Source organism: Eulemur rufifrons, chromosome 7, assembly GCF_041146395.1.
Source record: "Eulemur rufifrons isolate Redbay chromosome 7, OSU_ERuf_1, whole genome shotgun sequence".
Lineage (NCBI taxonomy): Eukaryota > Metazoa > Chordata > Mammalia > Primates > Lemuridae > Eulemur > Eulemur rufifrons.
In genome coordinates this window covers 102276097-102290865 of record NC_090989.1, presented here as the reverse complement: position 1 = coordinate 102290865, position 14769 = coordinate 102276097, and the positions used below count along the sequence as shown (strand labels likewise).

Genomic DNA, 14769 nt, shown 5'->3' with positions numbered 1-14769 from the left:
TATTTTGATTTGAAAACTTTTTTTCAAACAAAGTCTTATTTCTGAACTACTATGCAATTTAGAAATAGTGGAACAATTAATCTGTTTTCTAGTCACCACTGTTCTGTCACATTACAATATTTGATCCCATTTATGACAGTATAACAAATAAAGGCAAATGGAGGAAGATTCTGAATGTTAGTGAGAAGTAGTATTTTTGTTTGTTATATTGGCATCTTAATAAAGGAATAAAAGGAAAATGCTAATAGTAATACTATTAACAATTAAATATACCATGTTCTTGCTATATTTAATATAACAACCAAAACAGAAAGTTTATATCATTATAGTTATAATTATGAAGTGAACTTATTAGAAAGAAATTGTGAACAGAAGATAGAACATGGAATGGACAGAATCTGGATCAAGAATAATGCCCAGGACAACGCTATAAAGTAGAAATTATTTACATCTTACAGATGAGGAAGTGACTGAAGAAGGTTGAATAATTTCCGTAAGGTCAAAACATAGCTTGGTGGAGCTAAGATTCAAATTTGAATCTCCATGGTGTGATGTTTCCTCTTTCAGGAAACCCGAGTTCTTGTTATTCTGCATCTAATTTTCAAGATGACCTCACGCTCAGCACTCAACATCTCTGGGCCTCCATTTTTTTTTTACTTGTAAAATGAAAACAAATCAAAACAATAAACACACTACCTACTCCTCCAGCCGGCTAGAGGGTCAGGTGACGTCTCCTGCTGGAACACAGCAGCACAGCCTCCCCAGTAAAGGGAGCTGCCCCACCAGTTCAGGCAGGAGTAGGGAGGGAGAAATGCTGAGGAAGAGAGAGGTGATGCCAACTTGAAGCTCTAGAGGAGGGACAGCAGGTTAAAGGGAGGAAGGTCAAGGCTACTAGACTAGTAGGTTTTCTAACTCCTAAATCCCCAAAGAAATGGCAATATAGAAAGTGAGGAGTAACCAATAGACTAGGTTAAATAGGAAAAGACAGAAGGGTCAAATTCAGTAAATATATATTAGCCTCTATCTAGGTGCCAGGCACTGTGCTAGGTAGGCACTGGTGATGTATTTAATAATTACGAGTAAGACTGACAAATTGCTACTTCCTGCTCTCAAAGAGGAATTTGAAGAAAATCTTGCATGAGTAATTAAATTAACATCCAGAGGAAAGAATAACCTACAAGGAAATTTATCACATAAAATGCAAAGACTGAAAGCTAGAAAATTTGCCTCAAGAGCCTGTATTTAGTTATCTATTGCTATGTGACAAATTACCCCCAAGTATAGTGGCTTCAAGCAACAAGCATTTATTATCTCATAGCTTCTGTGGGCCAGGAATCTGAGCGTGGCTGAGTTGGGTACCTCTGGCTCAAGGCCCCTCGGGAGGTTGGTGTCAGGGTGTCCGCTGGGGGTGCAGTCTCATCTAAAGGTTCTACTAGGGGAGGATTGGCTTCCAGACTCACTTATGTGGTTGTTGACAGGATTTATTTCCTTACAAACTGTTGGACTGAGGGCCTCAGTTCTTCACTAGTTGTTGGCCAAAGGCTTCCCCCTGCGCTTTGCCACATGAATGTCTAAAAGCTCGTAGTATATTAGCCGGCTTCCCTCAGGGCAAGCAAGTGACCAAGAATGAGAGGCTGGGTGCCAACACAGAAGCCATAGTCATTTTGTAACCTAATCTCAGAAGTAATATCCCATTGCTTCTGCTGTGTTTCATTCTTACAAATGAGTTAATCAGTCCAACCCACACTCCAGGTGAAACGATTGCACGAGGGTGTGAATGTCACGAGGGTAAGGATCATTGAGGGCCATTTTAAAGGCTTGCAATCACAGGGCTTCTGGATGTGATTTCAGCAAGAGAAACTAGACTAAAAGTGAAGAATAGATTTCTTTATCAAACAAAAGAAGTTACATTTGGAACTTTTCCTGATCATTAGTTGTGAAATGAAGCCACTTAAGAATGAAGTGTTTTTTTTTTATTTTTAATGTGGACTGAAAGATTTAAGACATTGGGTTGGTATATAAATGATTATAGATCATTACTAGATATGAGAAAAGGACCATCCCAAAAGTAAAGAAAAACTAACTAAGGATTCGCTTGGGGGACAATTTCCTTTGGTGTAGGTAGGGAAGGTAGACTAGATTTTCCATTAGAAGTTACCAAAATATCACCTCAAAGTTAAGTAATTAGAACTGAACTGTAAGAGTAAATAATTAAGGCTGCTTCTTTGGCAAAGCATACCAAAGTCCAGAATATGCTTATAAAAATAGGAAGTGAGCCAATAAAAGGGATAAGATTTATGAGCCAGAAAAAATAGAGGCTGTACCATGTAAAATGAAAAGCACTACTTTTTTTGATCATGCATTCCAGACACTTGAAATTTCTCAAATTCTGGAGAAGTAAAGCTGCATTTAAGTAGAGAATAAATTCCCATTAGAATGAAAATAAAATAATGGTCTAACAAGGAGGCTGACTAAGGGGAGGAAAGCCCTGTTCTCTTTCAAGAGGCCAAAGAGTAGACGGACTTTGTTTTTGATTGTATGAGGAAAGTTCTCAAGGATAGGAGGAAAAGGCAAAGTTTCTAAAGGGCAAAATGGGCCTCCTAAGTGGAGTGGGGATTACTGGAGCACAGCCACAGAAACGGCAAGGGTCACAAGGTGGAGCAACAAAAGCTGCAGGTCAATAAGAGGAGAGAAAATGGAAAATAAAACTGTTTTGGAAGGGCAAATGTGAACAAAGGAACCCATGAAAATACTTGCTGGGAAAAAGACACACACATTAAAAAATTGGAACATAAAGAAAAGAAAGAAAGAGAAGAAAGAAAAGGAAGTGAGAAAAGAAAGTTAATATGTTAGAGGATAGCACCTTATCATCAAAACCAAGTCAAAATGGATAGCATTCTTCTTCATTTTCCTTCCTACTATTTCCATGTGCATATAGTCAAGACGGTGTGACCCCACTGTTAGAGACCTTGTTGTGATCCAGAAGAAGAATGTGGTAAATTCAAATAAACACCTCACACACAACCACTGAAGGGAAACCAGTACATAGTTCAATATTTTTGTTGTTTTAAGCCCATAGGTAAGGGGGGAAAAGGGGAAGAAGTTTTAAATTCTACAGTTTCTGTAGCCATGTAATGAAAATGAAAGGTACTCAAATATAGAAAATAATGCTCTTGGTTAAACATGGAGAATTGAATACATATGTTTATCTCTACTTCATCCATTGCCACTAGGATGACAACACATTAATAAAAAATGAGTAAGTCCATGAGGACAAAGAGAACAAGAGAGGGCTTAATACTCGATGAAAAAAAATGTTAACAAAATTTTGGAAAATGGGAAGCTAGTGGCTGAGAGGTAACTGACTTAGCAGAGCATAAATATGGAAACCTGATGCCCGTGAGGAGTGAGGATGGGGGCATCCAGCAGGAAGCAAACCTGATCATGTGACACAACACTGGAGAGGCTCAGGAACTGGAGAAACTAGATACAGCCATAACTCATTTTATTGTGTTTTGTTTTAGTGTACTTTACAGATATTGTGGTTTTTCACAAGTTGCAGGTTTATGGCAAACCTGCATCCAACAAGTTTATCAGCACCATTTTTTCCAAAATCATGTGCTCACTTCATGTCTCTGTGTAACATTTTGGTAATTCTTGCAGTATTTTAAACTTTTTCGTTATCATTATATCTGTTATGTTAATCTGTGACCAGTGATCTTTGATGTTACTGTTGTAATTTGGGGGGGGGGGGGCGCCAAGAACGGTGCCCATATAAGACAGCAAACTTAAATGGTAAATATTTGTGTTCTGACTGCTCTGCTCCACTGACCAGCCATTCCCCCATCTCTCTCTCTCTCTCTCCTCGGGCCTCTCTATTTGCCAAGACACAATACTGAAATTAGGCCAATTAGCAACACTACAGTAGTCTCTAAGTGTTCACGTGAAGGAAAGGATTACACATCTCTCACTTTAAATCCAAAGCTAGAAATGATTAAGCTTAGTGAGGAGGTCATGTAGATAGCTGAGACAGGCCAAAAGCTAGGCCTCTTGTGTGAAGCAATTAGCCAAGTTGTGAATGCAAAGGAGAAGATTTTGATGGAAATTAAAAATGCTACTCCAGTGAACACACGAATGATGAGAAAGTAAAACATCCTTATTGCTTACAGTGGGAAAGTTTGAGTGGTCTGATAGAAGATCAAACCAACCACAACATTCCCCTGAGACAAAGCCTAATCCAGAGCAAGGTCCTAACTCTTTTCAATTCTATGAAGGCTGAAAGAGAAGTGAGGAAGCTGCAGAAGAAAAGTTTGAAGCTAGCAGAGGTTGGTTCATGAGGTAAGGAAAGAAGCCATCTCCATAACATAAAAGTTCAAAGTGAAGCAGCAAATTCTGATGTAGAAGCAGCAAGTTATCCAGATCCAGCTAAGATCATTGACGAAGGTGGCTACACTAAACGACAGATTTTCAGTGTAGATGGAACAGCCCTATATTGGAAAAAGACATCATCTAGGACTTTCATAGCAAGTGAGGAAAAGTCAATGCCTGGCTGCAAAGCTTCAAAGGACAGGCTGACTCTCTTGTTAGGGGCTAATGAAGCTGGGTGATTTTAAATTGAAGCCAGTGCTCATTTACCATTCTGAACATCCCAAGGCCCTTAAAAATTATGCTAAATCTATTCTGTCTGTATTCCATAAATGGAACAACAAAGCCTGGATGCCAGCATCTCTGTTTACAGCATAGGTTACTGAATATTTTAAGCTCACTGCTGAGAATTACTGCTAAGAAAAAGATTCCTTTCAAAATATTACTGTTAGAATTGACAATACACCTGGTCACCCATGAGCTCTGATGGAGATGTACAAGGAGATTCATATTGTTTTCATGCCAGCTAACACAACATCCATTCTGCATCCCATGAATCAAGGAGTAATTTTGACTTTCAAGTCTTATTATTTGAGAAGTACATTTCATAAGGCTATAGCTGCCTTAGTTAGTGATTCCTCTGATGGATCTGGGCAAAGTAAATTGAAAACTTTCTGCAAAGGTTTCACCATTCTAGATGCCATTAAAAACATTTGTGATTCATAGGAGGAGGTTAAAATATGAACAATATACATAACCTAAACTTTTGTACCCCCATAATATACTGAAATAAAAAAAAAAAAAGAAATACTACTTGGCTCCTACTAAGAAATTGTTTTTTAAAGTTAAAGTGAAAAGAACTTAACATTTCCTTGCTCTCTCATGTAAAACTACTGGAGCTAATCTAATGAAAAATGCATCTATACTAATGTCAGTAGATACTTAAGACAATGTTTAACCAAGTGGTCTTTTAAAAAAAACAAGGCTGGGTGCGGTGACTCGCCTGTAATCCTAGCATCTGTGAGGCCGAGGCAGGAGGATCACTCGAGGTCAGGAGTTTGTGACCAGCCTGAGAAAGATTGAGACCCCATCTCTACTAAAAATAGAAAGAAATTATCTGGACAGCTAAAATTATATATATAGAGAAAAATTAGCCGGGCATGGTGGCACATCCCTGTAGTCCCAGCTACACAGGAGGCTGAGGCAGAAGGATTGCTTAAGCCCAGAAGTTTGAGGTTGCTGTGAGCTTGACGCCACGGCACTCTAGCCCGGGCAACAGAGCAAGACTCTGTCTCAAAAAAAAAAAAAAAAAAAAAAAAAAAAATATGAACATTACCAGGAATTTGGAAGAATTTAATTCCAACTCTCCTGGATGACTTTGAGGGATTCAAGACTTGAGTGGAGGAAGTAGCTGCAGATTTAGTGGAAATAGCAAGAGAACTAGAATTAGAAGTGGGGGCTGAAGATGTGACTGAATTGCTGCAATCTTGTGATAAATCTTGAACAGATGAGGAATTGCTTCTTATGGATGGGCAACGTAAGTACTTTCTTAAAATGGAAACTACTCCTCGTGAAAATGCTATGAACATTGTTGAAATGACAAGAAAGGATTTAGAATATTACATCAACTAAGTTGATAAAGCAGCAACAGAATTTGAGAGGATTGATTCCAATTTTGAAAGAAGTTCTACTATGGGTAAGAGGCTATCAAACAGCATCTCATGCTACAGAGAAATCTTTTATGAAAAGAGGAGTCCATTGATACAGCAAACATTGTTGTCTTATGTTAAGAAATTGCCACAGCCACCCCAACAACAGCCACTACCCTGCTCAGTCGGCCATCAACATTGAGGCAAGACTCTCCACCAACAGAAAGATTGTAACTCGCTAAAGGTTTAGAATGATTGTTAGCATTTTTTTAGCAATAAAGTATTTTTAATTAAGGTATTAATATTGTTTTTTTAGACAAAATGCTATTGCACACTTAATAGACTACACTATATTATAAACATAACTTATATATCCACTGAAAAACCAAATATTTTATGTGACTCATTTTATTGTGAATTTTACTTTATTCCAGTGGTCTGAACTGAACTTGCAATATCTCCCAAGTTATGCCTGTATCTCTAAAAGAAGAACAGAAGAGTGGGGCTGAAGACAGGACTGTTTGAAAGATTATAAAAAGAGCAAATAGAATCCTCAGATATCCTCCCCATCCCCAAGTAACACCTGTGCACCATTCTGGCAAGATACCAGAGGTTCACTCTCTGGCAAAACCGAATGAAAGAGGCAAGGCACCTGAGGATAAAAGACAGCAGAATGTGGAATAAAGCAATAGCTAGATAGAAAGTCTGTATATTAAATGGTGAGAACTCCCAGACCCCTTCACATACTCACTTCCCAGAACACAGGCAACCAGGCTTATGTATTATGTATAATGAATTGGAAGAGCCCTTTCTGGAGAAATGAGCTGCTTTATAAGAAAAGAATTGTTGATACTGACAGTTGGGAGATCCCAAAGCAATGGTTATATCCTTGTCCAGTCTAGCTACTCAGAAGTATGCCAGCCAATAAACCCTATCGAGGCACACAGAGCTTCTGGTAACATTTTGGGGACTCATTTTTAAACATGAGTAGCCAAGGATCACCAAATATTTGAGGAACATCTCTAATATGAAGGACAGAAACCAGGAACAAACAAATAAGCCAAAAAAAAAAAAAAAATAACTTAGAAGAAACAGGTACAGCACAATACAGTGAGCAAAAGAGAGCTTCAGAAAAAAAGTATAATTAATATCTTCAGAGAAAAAGAGTATATTATGTCTATTAAACTTGAACAAGTGGCTGTGAAAAAAAGAATGAGTATGAAAATGTAAAAATCAAAGTAGGAAAAAAATAAGAAAATCAATATTTGGGTTAGATGATAAAAATGAGAAATCTCTCAGAAATTAGAAGGAAAAAACAGAGAGATGGAGAGAAGAAAAGAAAATTAGAGGATCAAGCCAGGATATCTACGACCCCACTAATAGAAGTTCCAAAAAGAGAGAACAGAGAAAATGGAAGGGAAGAAACTGTCCACGAACTAATTCAAAAATATTTCCAAGAACTGAAGGATCCACTGAGTACCCAAGCAAAGCAACCCCACCAAGGTACTTTATCCTGAAATGTCAATACTCTAAGGATAAATATAAGTATTGATACTTAAAAGTTTCTGGGCTGGGGGATAGGGAGATGTAAGTCACTTAAAAAGTATCAGGAATCAAAATGGCATAAGAATTCTTTTTTTAAATATGCTTGATATCTACTATGTATTTATTTATTTATTTTTATTTCAGCATATTATTGGGGTACAAATGTTTAGGTTACATATATTGCCTTTTCCCCACCTGAGTCAGAGCTTTAAGCATGCCCATCCCCCAGACAATGCACACCACACCCGTTAGGTGTGAATATACCCATTCCCTCCTCCCCACTCCCACCTGCCCAACACCCGATGATTGTTACTGTATGTGCACATGAGTGTTGATCAGTTGATACCAATTTGATGGTGAGTACATGTGGTGCTTGTTTTTCCATTCTTGTAATACTTCACTTAGTAGAATGGGCTCCAGCTCCATCCAGAATAATACATTGTTTTTTGTGACCAAGTAGAATTCCATGGTATATATATACCACATTTTATTAACCCATTTATGTATTGATGGGTACTTGGATTGTTTCCACATCTTTGCAATTGTGAATTTTGCTGCTATAAACATTCTAGTGCAGATGTCTGTCTTTTTTATAGAATGTCTTTTGTTCTTTTGGGTAGATGCCCAGTAATGGGAATGCTGGATCAAATGGTAGTTCTTCTTGTAGCTCTTTGCGGTATTTTCATATTACTTTCCACAGAGGTTGTACTAGTTGGCAGTCCCACCAGCAGTGTATGTGTGTTCCTATCTCTCCGCCTCCACACCAACATTTATTGTTTTGGGACTTTTTGATAAAGGCCATTCTCACTGGAGTTAAATGATGTCTCATTGTGGTTTTGATTTGCATTTCCCTGATGATTAGAGATGTTGAGCATTTTTCATATGTTTTTTGGCCATTAGTCTATCTTCTTTTGAAAAGTTCTGTTCATGTCCTTTGCCCATTTTTTGATAGGGTTGTTTGATTTTTTTCTTGCTGATTTTTCTAAGTTCTATATAGGTTCTAGTTATCAGCCCTTTATCAGATGTGTACCATGTGAATATTTTCTCCCATTCTGTAGGTTGTCTGTTTGCTCTCGTGATAGTTTCCTTGGCTGTGCAGAAGCTTTTTAATTTGATTAGGTCCCATTTATTTATTTTTGTTGTTTCTGTGATTGCCTTTGGGGTCTTTGTCATAAATTCTTTGCCTAGGCCAATGTCTATAAGAGTTTTTCCAACATTTTCTTCTAGAATTCTTATAGTTTCATGCCTTAGGTTTAAGTCTGTTATCCACCATGAGTTGATTTTTGTGAGAGGTGAAAGGTGTGGGTCCTGTTTCAATCTTCTACATGTGGCTATCCAGTTTTCCCAGCACCATTTATTGAATAAGGAATTCTTAATAACCATAGAAAATGGAAGACAGTGCCTTCCAAATTCCAAAGGAAAATTATTTCCAGCCTACAATTTTAATTGCAATCATCCTGACAAATGATCCATCAAGTGTAAGTGTCAAATAAGAATATATTAGAATTAGAGTTCTCAAAAATGATACGTCCCCTGCAGCCTTTCTCAGGAAGCTGTTAGAGGATATATGACACCACGATGAGGGAGTAACTAAGAAAGGAGAAGATATAGGAATTAGGAAATAAGGGTTCCAACACAGGAGAGAGGTGGCAAGAATCCCCAGGATGGTGGGAGGAAGAAGTGCTAGGATTACAGCAGTGCATCAGATTTAGAGAACAGCCAGGCCATGTTGAGCAGAAGAATGGAGGGTTCTTAGAAGTTTGTCTGCAAGAACAATGAGAAGCTAATAGCTTACATGCGTTGTTTGAATATGTTGAGAGGACATTTACACTTCTGAGTTTGGTGAAAAATTAGTAATCAGCACCTAGAAAACTAAGCAGATAAATAATGAGGCAATAACTCTGGAAGGATGCTGTGCAAGAAAGAAAATGTAATCATAGTATATCACATGGGTCAGAGGTAATAGAGAAGAGAATTGAGAACAAGCACTCCAGCTTTTAGAGGCTGGGAAGAGGAGGAGAATCTAGCAATAGTGACAGAGAAGGAACTTCTAGTGAGAGAGGAAGAAAACCAGAAGAGCATACCATCAAAGACTCGAAAATATTTAAAGAAGGGAACATGCAATGTATACAGGTCCACAATCCCTTATCTGAAAACTATGGGTTCAGATATGTATGGAATTCAAACTATTTTGAATTTTAGAAAGTTAATACAGTGCAAAGTCCCTAGAGACCTAGGGCAGTGCAATGACATTACTATTCCTGCAGTAAACATCTGAATGTGTTTATACTTAAATGGGATAACTAAATAATATAATTAGCCTCCTATTGATTCAGTCAGATTTTATCACTAGATGTAATGTTACAATTTTTTTTTCTTTTTGGAGCTTTTGGATGTGAAATTTGTGGCTAAAGGACTGTAGATCTGTGTTTGCTTTTATTACAACAGCTATTTTTGTTGTTTATGTTGGTTCACCTGACCATCACTATACTAACTGGTACTTAGGTTTCTCCATTCTCACAGATGGAATTACTAGAGAAGTGTGTGCCATATTCCCCTGACCATCTCTTGGCGTCTTGGATCTATTTCTGTTTAAAAAACAAAAAAGGATAGTACATGTGTATCTCTTTAGGGTTACAGATAAATGATAGGAAAAAGTCAAGGAAGGATTTGCCACCAAACTATTGACAGGTTACCATTGAGAGTAGGAAGAGATAGGCAGGTATGAGTATTCTTATATACTTTTTTAAAATATGGGGATCATAAATGATTTTGAACTTTTTGGTATTTTTTAATAGTTTTCCAATGTAAAAATCTATTTTTTAGAAAAATAAAGAAACCCTATTTGTATAAGAAAGTTTATTAATAAATCTGGCAAGGATGAATTTATATAAACTCTAAGATTAAATTTTAGGAATATATGGTATTTGCAGCCACAGATAGCTTATTTTCAAGAGGGATTTGCTTAGTTTTAGGATGTGCATTTATTGTATTTGCGTATTTAATCAATACGGAGAACATGGCACATGCTTCTCTAGTAATTCCATCTGTGAGAATGGAGAAGCCTAAGTACCAGTTAGTATGATAAATTACCAAGGAAGTGGTTATCAACTTTGGGACACAATAAATTAGAACATCTATGTCTTTTCCAGAGAGTAAGACGGGAAAGGGAGGTTCTCCAACCTCTGGCCCCACGGGGAGCAGGAGGAGGATGAGGAAAGCTTTTCGGGGACAGAGACTGTTCCCAGGCTTGGTTGGCAGGGAGGGTGAGTGAACTGAGATCCTTGGCCTTGGGGCAGAAGGGCGCTCAGACTGGGCGTCTCCAACTATGGAGAGGGAGATACCAGAAAACTGACAGAACGAGAAGAAATATGGAGCCATTTTTTGTGTGTTTAATTAATACTAACTAAATCTTAAAGTTGAATTATTGAGTTAGAAAAGTAAATCCTGAATACTTTGCCTTCATGGACTCTTCCTCCCTATCCTGAAAATCTGCTCTTGAAGCATATCGGTCTGAGGGATTATTGCTCTCTGTTTCTACAACTTTTGTTTGGTATGTCTGCTGTAGTTGGTTTTATCATGTTTGCAAGCATGGAAATATAACTTTGAAAACAACCGACCTGACATCTATCCTACTTTCCTGGACATTTTTTCAAATTCTCATTCCAGTCTTACCAAAAGGCAATTTCCCTGCTTTTCTGCAGTTTGGGGGCTGATCAGATTAGTTAAACAGAAGCCTTTGCTAACTCTTACTCATCTTTCTGGTTTCCACACCTTTTCCACAGAATTTCCTTTCACCTCAGCCCCCTACCCACATACACCTTGGAATATTTCCAGTTAGGGTTGCAGAAACTGTGTAATCTGATTATTCCATGACTGGTTCCAGACCTTACTGGGTATAAAGCATGAACAAAGCCACCCATCTGTGCTTATTATTCACTGAGGGCTTATTTTCTTGGCATAGTTCCCAAAATTATGCCAAATACAGCTAATTCCCATTGCAGACAGGACTCTCACCTTCAGAACAATCAAGTTATCCAGTAAAGCCTTCTCTCGCTTCTTCCACTGTTTTTGGATTTGAAAGCAACCCAGCTGTCTCTGAGGATAAAAATGAAAACAAACATAAAAATAAACCACTCTTACATTGCAAAGAGTGGGAGAAATTGGCCATTTTTTAATATAAGTTTCAAACAGATGGTGAGCTAATTTGTATTTTCATTTTGACATTTACCTATTCAGTGGGAGTGCAATTAAGCCATATTTTAAGCCTATTCAAAGTGGCCTTCTTCTGAAAGTGTTGTAGAGATATCTGTATATAATGCTTGCCACCAATTGGTGGAGCTTAAGGATGCAGGAACGCTCGTCTTTCCTCCCCTAGACCAACCTAACTGAGGGTAGGTTACCTCTTCCATGAAAATTTCAGGCTCCTACTGTCCTTCCTGCCTTCCATCCTGCCTAACTCTAGGCCAGTTTCCACAGAGCTGGCAAAGAGATCGTCCTTTCATGCAGATTTGACCATGCCAGCCCCCTGCTTGAAATAAACTTTTTAGTGACTTCTCATGAACTTCAGAATTAAGCCATAACTCTGGTATTAACATGTTGCCAAATTACCTCTTGATCTGATGCTGCTCACTCCGCCCTACCTCAATCCTGGTCTCTCCCTCCCCTTGTGCACCTGCCCCTGAGTCATATCAAGCCATATTTTGTCCGAAGGTGTGCCTCTCCCTCTCTCACTGCCAGGCATTTGCACTTACTGCCCACTCTACCTGGAAAACCCTATTGCCCCTTCTTCACCTGGCTCATGCCTTCCTTTTCATTTTGCCTTTCAGTTTAGTTGCAATCCAATGATACTATTTTTACCATGCTAAAATATGGCCAAAGATAATTTTATCTAAGTGCAGAATGCTATGCAAATTTTCAGTCTTACTGAACATATTCCATCTTGTACATTTTTCCATGCTGCTGAATGAAAACACGTATTAGAATTCTGCAACAACTCAATCTTCCTCTTGCCTAAATTACTGAAAACAATCTAACCACAAGTAGATGATTCTTTTCATGTATGATGGAATTTTCCACTAATGTGGCTACTGACTCTAGCCACATCCACATGTCCTCTAGTCATGCCCTGTCACACTCTACCCCTGAAATAGCAATCCCCTGAACTTCCAGTGTTGTAGTTCCATTTTTTTCATCCAATGATTGAATAAATTATAACATCTGAACTCCTTGTTGGACAAAACTGAGTCATAATCTCAATTTTAGAGGAAGGAGGAGGTACTGGTGGCAAAGGATATGAAGATATAATGAGATTCACCTAAGATTTGTAGTATTTGGGCACAGAAAAAATAGAAGTCCCAATTTTGTACCCTGTTTTCAGTTCAGAGGTTCTGCTCATTTGGGAAATAATAGAACAAAGAGACTTAATCCTTTGTCCTGAAAGGATTTGCCTTGAAGAAGGATGAGTTCTGGAGCAGTGGGACCCAGACTGAGACAGTCAGCAGCCCTGCCCCCACCCCCAGCTGGCTGGCTGTCCACTCACTTTGGATTATATCCAGTTAGAGTTGCAGAAACTGTACAATCTGATCATTCCATGACATTTTAGACTTCACTGAGTATAAAGCAGGGGTACACAGTTCAACCTGGAGTCTGCCGGCACTTTGCTCCCATTGCACTTGCTATGCGGACGTCTTTTGGTTCACTGTCTCTTTTCATGTTCTCCTGTAGTGGAGTATCACTTTCCTGAAATAGCTTTTATGTGACTTGCTTTATGGATGTTTTCTGTAGAGCACTACTCCTTTCCTTTGCGACTTTAATTTTAGTAAATTGATTGAATTTTATTTTTCTTTTAATGAGAGTTCTGGTCACATCCTCCATATCCTTCCAGATTATTGTGCCTGTTATTCATGTCACTAATATGTTGGCCTCAATGTTCATGGCTGTCCTTTTTTTTCTTTTACATATTCAAATAAAATTAACTTCCTCATAGCTTTCTTAATCAAGGGTATTTTTATACTAATTTATTGAAAACCACTTAAATCTAATCACTTCAATACATTTTTCCAGTTTATTCTACTAGTAGACAATAAACATAATGCATTGATTTTTTTTTCCTTTTAAAAGACAATTTAGATTAATAGAGTTTAAGAAACCCAGGCAAAGCCAGATGAAAATGTCTTACGGATTTTTATTACATCAGTGTCCTAGGAACAAAATGGCCCCATGTGTGCTTGATGTAATGAATTAAACAACTAATTTAAGTGTAGGCAGCATGGAGCGGGGCTCTGGAGGTGGGCAGGGTTCCACCACTTCAGGGCTGGGTTGCTCTCAGCAAGTTACAGAGACAGTCTGAGCTTCACTGTCTTTCTTTGTCAAATATAATTGTTGGGAGCAATAAATGAGATGCTACCTAATGTAGCACCTTATAAATCTTCCTCTCTAGTCCTTCCTCGCCTACCATTTCAACAAGTGTTTCAGGTAGAGTTGATGAGAACCAGGTGATAAAGCCACAAACACCATCCTTGCTCTCCAATTCCTCCAAAAACTAAAAATAACTGCAAGTGACTGATTAATTCATGATTTTTTAAAAGTATATGGATCATGTATGTATGTAAATAATATATGTAAATTACGAGGCTTTGTTTGACCTAGACATCCAGCTGATTTTATAGAAAATTACTGTGCAACTGGTTAATCTGGAATTGCTCCATATTCTTCAATTTTGATTACCAAATTTGGAATTGAATAGAGTTCTGGTCCATAATCACAAAAAAATCAAATACAGGAAGACACTACTTTCCCTGATGCTTTGTTATTTAGTTCCACTGACAGCAGATTAGTCAGTCACCCCTTAGGGAGGAATTTTTCCACTAAGAGTTAGACTTAGAAATGCCTTGGCTGTTTTTACAAACAAGCTAACCTGATGGAAATTCATTTTGAGTTGATAAATCCTATGGCATAATCATTTTAATTGTGTTTACTTATTAGAACACTGCTTTGAATTGCTTTGCTTACTTTTCAACCTTTTTTTTTTTTTTTTTTGAGACAGTCTCACTCTGTCATCCCAGCTAAAGTGCAGTGGTGTCATCATGGCTCACTGCAACCTCCAACTCCTGGGCTCAATTGATCCTCCTGCCTCAACCTCCCTAGTAGCTGGAACTATAGGCGTGCTCCCCAGCTAATTTTTTCTATTTTTAGTAGAGATGGGGTC

The 14769-nt window shown here is 38.0% G+C and overlaps 1 protein-coding gene across 1 annotated transcript in view; it reads left to right on the top strand.

Moving 5' to 3' along the window:
• Positions 1 to 14769, top strand: part of LEKR1 (leucine, glutamate and lysine rich 1) — a 175705-nt gene that overhangs the window by 159001 nt on the left and 1935 nt on the right. The window lies entirely within an intron of this gene.